The sequence below is a fragment of the Maniola hyperantus genome, chromosome 8 (assembly GCF_902806685.2).
Source record: "Maniola hyperantus chromosome 8, iAphHyp1.2, whole genome shotgun sequence".
Classification (NCBI taxonomy): domain Eukaryota; kingdom Metazoa; phylum Arthropoda; class Insecta; order Lepidoptera; family Nymphalidae; genus Maniola; species Maniola hyperantus.
The window spans coordinates 12,730,439-12,736,602 of NC_048543.1; the positions used below are offsets into that span (position 1 = coordinate 12,730,439).

The window sequence follows — 6,164 nt, forward strand, 5'->3', positions numbered from 1 at the left end:
GCATCACTGGCGTTCATGCCCGAACGAGAAGTATGGCGTGCGGCATGCCAGTAACGCAGCCACACTACGTCTCTGCTTCCTTTCCTCGCTACTCCCCATGCCACACAGGTAGTGTGTGGCCGGGAGGTTACATACGACGACTGTCAACCATACACTTGTATGTTTTTTTTGTGAAAACTCGTTGTTATGAAAACAAACACCTACCTACATCAATAGATCAGAGAATTCATCAAAATTGGATTGCTATCTGCACCTTGGACGCTGCAATGTGGAAAACTAAAGATCGGGTACTCTTCCCGTACCATTAGCGTAAATTCTTGAGCCACGATGTTCTTCTTCGGCCAGGTGGTCTTCTGCCGTCTATTTTCCTTTGAATTATGATCTCTTATTAATATATTTCTAATAGCCATAGTAGTAACGCAACTGCAATTCTTGTGACAAATTGTACAAAAACCACATTATGATTGAATTGGAATAAAGGCTTTATTTATTTATTTATTTATTATTTATTAATACATTTTAATAACTACATTTTTGTGGTCACCCTACCTATATATTACGCATCAGGAGTCAAAATAAAAAAGCCACCAGCTCCCTTGATTACTCTACAAGTACCTAATACCGGGGCGATATTGTTTATTTCGACGCGCATGATTTGTTTATTTGTTCGAACAAGGTTCTGTAAAAACTTGACTAATATCTTACATCATCTGATACCTATCATACATTTTTATGCAGCGTTATCAGATTTTTCAAAAAAATTAACTTTTCAGAAGCTAAGAGCATAAAAATTATGAAACTCCTAAGCTAAGATGTACCTACCTACTGATCAATAATTGGGTATTTTCCTACTTTTGAATTTGGTAAATATTATTACTTTATTATAAACTAGTATAAATATAATGACGTACGCTGAAAAAAATATTAAAATCCAACAAAGGTTTACAAAGTTACAGGCATTTTAATTTTGGAGTGGGAGGGTCTTCTATCCCTTTCTCACAAAACGAAAATTTGTATGAAGCCGCACGAAGCTACTATGGCATTAGAAAGGTGTGACGTCAAAATGCTATATCGCTATCTCTGTCTAATCAGAAATATTTAAATGCTTGTAACTTTTTGTTATTTGATCGATTTAATTAGTTTTTCAGTTTACGTCATTATTTTTATCCTAGTTTATAATAAAGTATCTAATAAAAAAATTGGAGTCAAATACCCAATTATTACATTAAGGACTACCTATAGTGACTCGTCCATACTCCATACCATGACAGCTTTACCTTATCGCCCATCTCACGTTAGCTAAATAGTATTTGGACTATAGTAATAAAATGATGTGATTTTTTATATAGCGGTAGTTTATGGGTTAGAATTCATTATTAAAGAGAATAATTAAAAAAAAAATATTTATTTTAACATGGACATGAAATGTCACGCTGTAGGAAAGGTGAATAATCACAATCCGTAAACGACGAATTTTTTCAATTTTGTAAACATAAAATTGATAAAATTGAGGTAATGTGCGAGAAAATATTTTTTGTGTTAAAAATTGAAAAAAAATTGTTGTTTACGCCTTGTGACGTCATCAATCGCTTTTGGTACAGCGTGAAGTCAATAATTAATTATTTAAAAAAAAAATGATTTTGTAAATAATGAATTCTAGCCACATAAACTACTGCTTTTAAAAAAATTACGCCATTTTATTACTACAGTCCAAGACCCTATTGAAAAGTTATACTAGGTTACAGACTTTAAAAAGTCAATCTGACGCAACCCTCAGTATCAAAACTGGTACTACTTTATTAATCCTCGCACAAAGATAATTCGCTCTGTACATTTTTCAAGCCGTTGCGTTGGTTTCATCTTAATTTTACCCGAGTGAGCGCAAAGTAATCACACGTCACTCAGAGCCGACTGGTATGTATGATACGAGCATATCTTCAATTATCGTGCCTTACTTAAACACACGGTAACTACGATTACTAGTTTCTCATAGATTAACTGGTATTAAAGTCCACAGATGCGCCTTACCTATTCATGAAAAATTTATACTTATCTAAAAGTTTTGCAGATTTTTAAATCGGTAATATTATTATAGTACGCCAGTGAGTTACCAAGCTGAAGTGGCAATGGGCGGGGCACATAATACCAAAAACCGATAGACGTTGGGATCGTAAGGTACAAGAATGGCGACTTCGCACCGGAAAGCCCCCCATTGGGTGAACAGACGAAATCAAACGAGTCGCAGGGAACCGCTGGATTCAGGTAGGGCAAGACTGTGGCATGTGGAAGTCCCTACAAGAGGCCTCTGTCCAGCAGTGGACGTCTATCGGTTGATGTTGATGATGAAAAATACGAGTTATTCGTGATAACAGAAGAATTACTGTTGAAATGATAGCTAAGGAAGTTCAAGTAAGTGTTGGAACTGTTCACAATGTCATTCAGAACAATTTGAACCGTTTTTGAGCTATAGCCATTTGTCTCTTTACTTATTGAATGACCTTAGTAGGTATTACACAATGTATAGTAGGTAGTAATTACATAAACTATCTGCTTTGTGGCATAGTCTATGTCAATCTTTTTACCGGCCGGCACTCAGCCGTCAGTGAATCACCGATCAGTGATAGCACTGATCACATTGATCGCTAATCACGACCTGACGGGCTAAGAAGCCATTTCCTGTGTTACTGTCTAATTTACAGCTCACTTTAAGCCCGGCTTGAGCATTTTTTTTCGTATTCAAATGCACACGGACGGCTTTTGATCGCTATTGAAAGGGAGTGTAATTAAAATATGTGATTGGTATCTGTGTGTAATTATAAATAGGTATAAGTTGGTCTACTTTACCGTACCGTCATCATCCCCACTACTGAGCATAGGTCTTGTCTCAAAATGAGACGAGTTTTGTCCGTAGTCTACAAAACTGGCCGTGAGTGGATTGGCATTATTTATATATCAAATACTGATAATTCAATTTATTGCTAAGGCCATTACATATTTTTCACATGGACATTGTATTTTTTAGGCAGGCAGAGAAGGCAGAGGCAGGCAGCTCTCGAAGGCAGAGACATCAGGGCGGCGATGATCAATTTTTATTAAATCACAAATGACGTGGTAAATAAGAAGCTTTAAGAAGTAAGTTGCTATAAGATACAAATGTTTTTCAGTATTCGGTGTTTGTCATGTCACCTGATAATGACAATGCAGTCTAAGATGGATGCAGGTTAAACTGCTTATAATATAAGCAAGTGTTTTAAACGCAATTTCAACATACAAAATTAGTGGCCAACACTGTTATTGGTACCATTAATTTTAATCATACCTCGTAGGTATTAGAGCGCAAAACCTATGATTGCCTGTCATCAATAAAAAAATCATCAAGTAGAAGTACCTACCTATCTATCTAAGCCATCGAAAAATTACTAATAATTATATTATTTTTCCATAATTTGACTTCACAATTTTTCGTTAGCCGGTAGCCAAAGGCCAAGACAACTCGATTATAGTAATTTCTGATCCTTAGCTGGTTATTTTCTCTACATCATCGATATAGCAGTATCGATTTCATTACAGGCATCGATTTAGCTCCCGATCGAGTACCGGATGAGTTTTTGTTATGAATATGCTTTATTCTTATTATGGTTACCAACTAGAAAGGTAATTACACTGTGTACCTATGCCATTAAGGTAGGTGAACTTGCCAAACGAAATCCAACCATAACTTTACAAGTTAAAGTTTAATTTCGCTTGGTTGTGTTACGTTGGCTATAAGGCTAGTACCCACGTGTAGGTGGTATGGAATGGAGAGATTTTAAATAAAAAGCGGGTTCTTTAATGAGACCAGTCGATTGATTGATCGGGCGTTTAATTGATGTTAGTGGTGGTTCGAACGTACGCGTCGCTATGTGGCATGAAGATAGTGTGGAACATTGTTGCTACATTGGCACCGATTACGTTGTCTTTCTCTAAACTAAATTTAGAGTATCTGCATCCTTTTCTTTTTAACAATGCTAAAAAGGGACAGAACATGAACTTTACATTTAAAGACTAATTAAGTTTTAGTGCACGCTATAAATTTAAACAGTAGGCTCGCGACTGTGCGCTAAAATCACGGGTTTTACCATCTAAAAATTAAATTTAAAACTGTCAAACTGCGTCTGTCCTTTTCATATTACATGAGTAAGAAGGGGATGCGAATACTTACTCTAAAATTTGGTTGTGCTCAGAATCAGTAGGTACCTAGGGTAAAACACCCGCTAGTCAGCCGTGCACCAGTAGTCAGCCTTAACAGACATTATTTCCCTATAAATAGTGTTAAAATTTGTGTACACCATTAAAATAACGTTTGAACGAATCCTTGTCTCTCTATTGGCTAATACGCAGACATGCAAACCAATATCATATCAATGAGACGAGCTACGCTCGTTCATTTGCACCGCCGTCACAGACATGACTAGACGCGCTATTGTTACTGTTTTTTGTCTTCAGGAAACCCGTAAAGTTTTTGGTAAGTTTTTGTGTCTATATGTTGTTATTTGCGGTGGATAATTTATTTGTGTTACAATAAAATGTTTATTTTGCGATAAAATCAACTATTACATGCATTTTATTTGTTTAATATGTTGTAATTAAGGTGGCCGATTACTGGGTTTCGAATTTTAACTGTAGATCCAGTGCTCAGCCATAAGCGGCTGACTACTAGTTTTTAGGGGAATATCTTAGATTTAGCTGATATTAACGAAGCGAATAGTTCCAATTTTGCTCAATACTTTGAGCTTAACTTTTCTAAGACAAAAAGTGTATTTTACCAGTAGTCAGCCGCGTACAAATGTAATTGCATGTTAGTGGCCGACCAATGGCTTTATGAATCCAGTAACCAACCGTCAGTCCTGTTGCTCTAAATAGCACCTTAAAGCCTTTTGAAGTAGAGTTTAATTTATGTACAGTTATTATAGACTGAAAATCACTTGTTTTAGAGTTCCATCATGTCATGAATAGGAGCTATTTCTTCTAAAGAGTGGAGACAATTTGAAAGACAAAAAGAAGAAATGAAAGAACTGAAAGGGAACGAAATATTAAATAAAAATCGTAATGAAAAAAAAAGAGAGACAAAAAAGAAAGAAGAATTACAAAAAAGGAAAGCGGAAAAGCAGTTGAGTTCTAACAAAAGTAAAAAGAGGAAGAAAAATAAGATATTATGTACTTTAAACAGAATAAGATGTTATAATTTTGAAGAGGAATTGACTAGCGATACCGAAATCAACCAACCAACCAACCGATGTGATAATTGCCCTGCGATAAGTGATAAGTGCATTTTAAATAGTACCATACCATTTAAAATGCACTGAATTCGGTGGGGATATGTATGAAAATACATATAATAAGAAATTTCTATGCCAAATATGCAAAGTAAGTGAGAGGCTGACTTTAGGGTAAGCCATGGCTGACTTGTGGAAAAATGAGGCTGAGCACTGGGAAAAAGTGCCATAATATGATTATTGTTAATTTTTTCTATAAGTCTAACAATAGTATAATATTTTGTTAATTTATTTAGTTAATTTAATAAATAATCTTTCACAAACAAGTGGTTGTTTTTATGCATAGTGTTTAATATTTAAAATACTAATAAACACAATTTAATCACTCACTAAAAGGCTGACTACTGGGTGTTTTACCCTACCATTGTTTCTTTGTAAAGAGAAATGACTTTGTTAACAACGATTTTGGTATACCCACCTAATGATTTTATTTCATTGTTAGAACCAGATTCCGTACCTGTAAACATTATCTTCATTATTGTCATCATCATCATCATCATCAACCAATAGACGTCCACGGCCAGACAGGTTTCTTTTAAGCACTTCCACACGCCACGGTATGATAGTTTTTATTAAACCCACACCCCTTTGGTTTCTACACGGCATCGTACCGGAACGCTAAATCTCTTGGCGGCACGGTTTTTGCCGGCAGGGTGGTAACTAGCCACGAACAAAGCCTCCCACCAGACCAGACCAGAAGTTTAGAAATTATACAATTCCAAACCCCTGCTGGGAATTGAACCCGGGACCTCCCACTAATAAGACAACAGCGCTTACCATTGCGCCAGGGAGCTCGTCAAACCCTTCTTTATTCTGAGAGGAGACCCGTATCAGTAGTGAGCTGGCAAT

At 36.0% G+C, this 6,164-nt stretch overlaps 1 long non-coding RNA gene across 1 annotated transcript; it reads left to right on the forward strand.

The window, feature by feature from the left end:
- The first annotated feature begins 4,389 nt into the window (after window positions 1–4,389).
- Window positions 4,390–5,581, forward strand: LOC138402693 (uncharacterized). Its single transcript, XR_011237040.1, has 2 exons — window positions 4,390–4,504; window positions 4,974–5,581. It is a non-coding gene; the product is annotated as an uncharacterized lncRNA (long non-coding RNA).
- The last annotated feature ends 583 nt before the right edge of the window (window positions 5,582–6,164 follow it).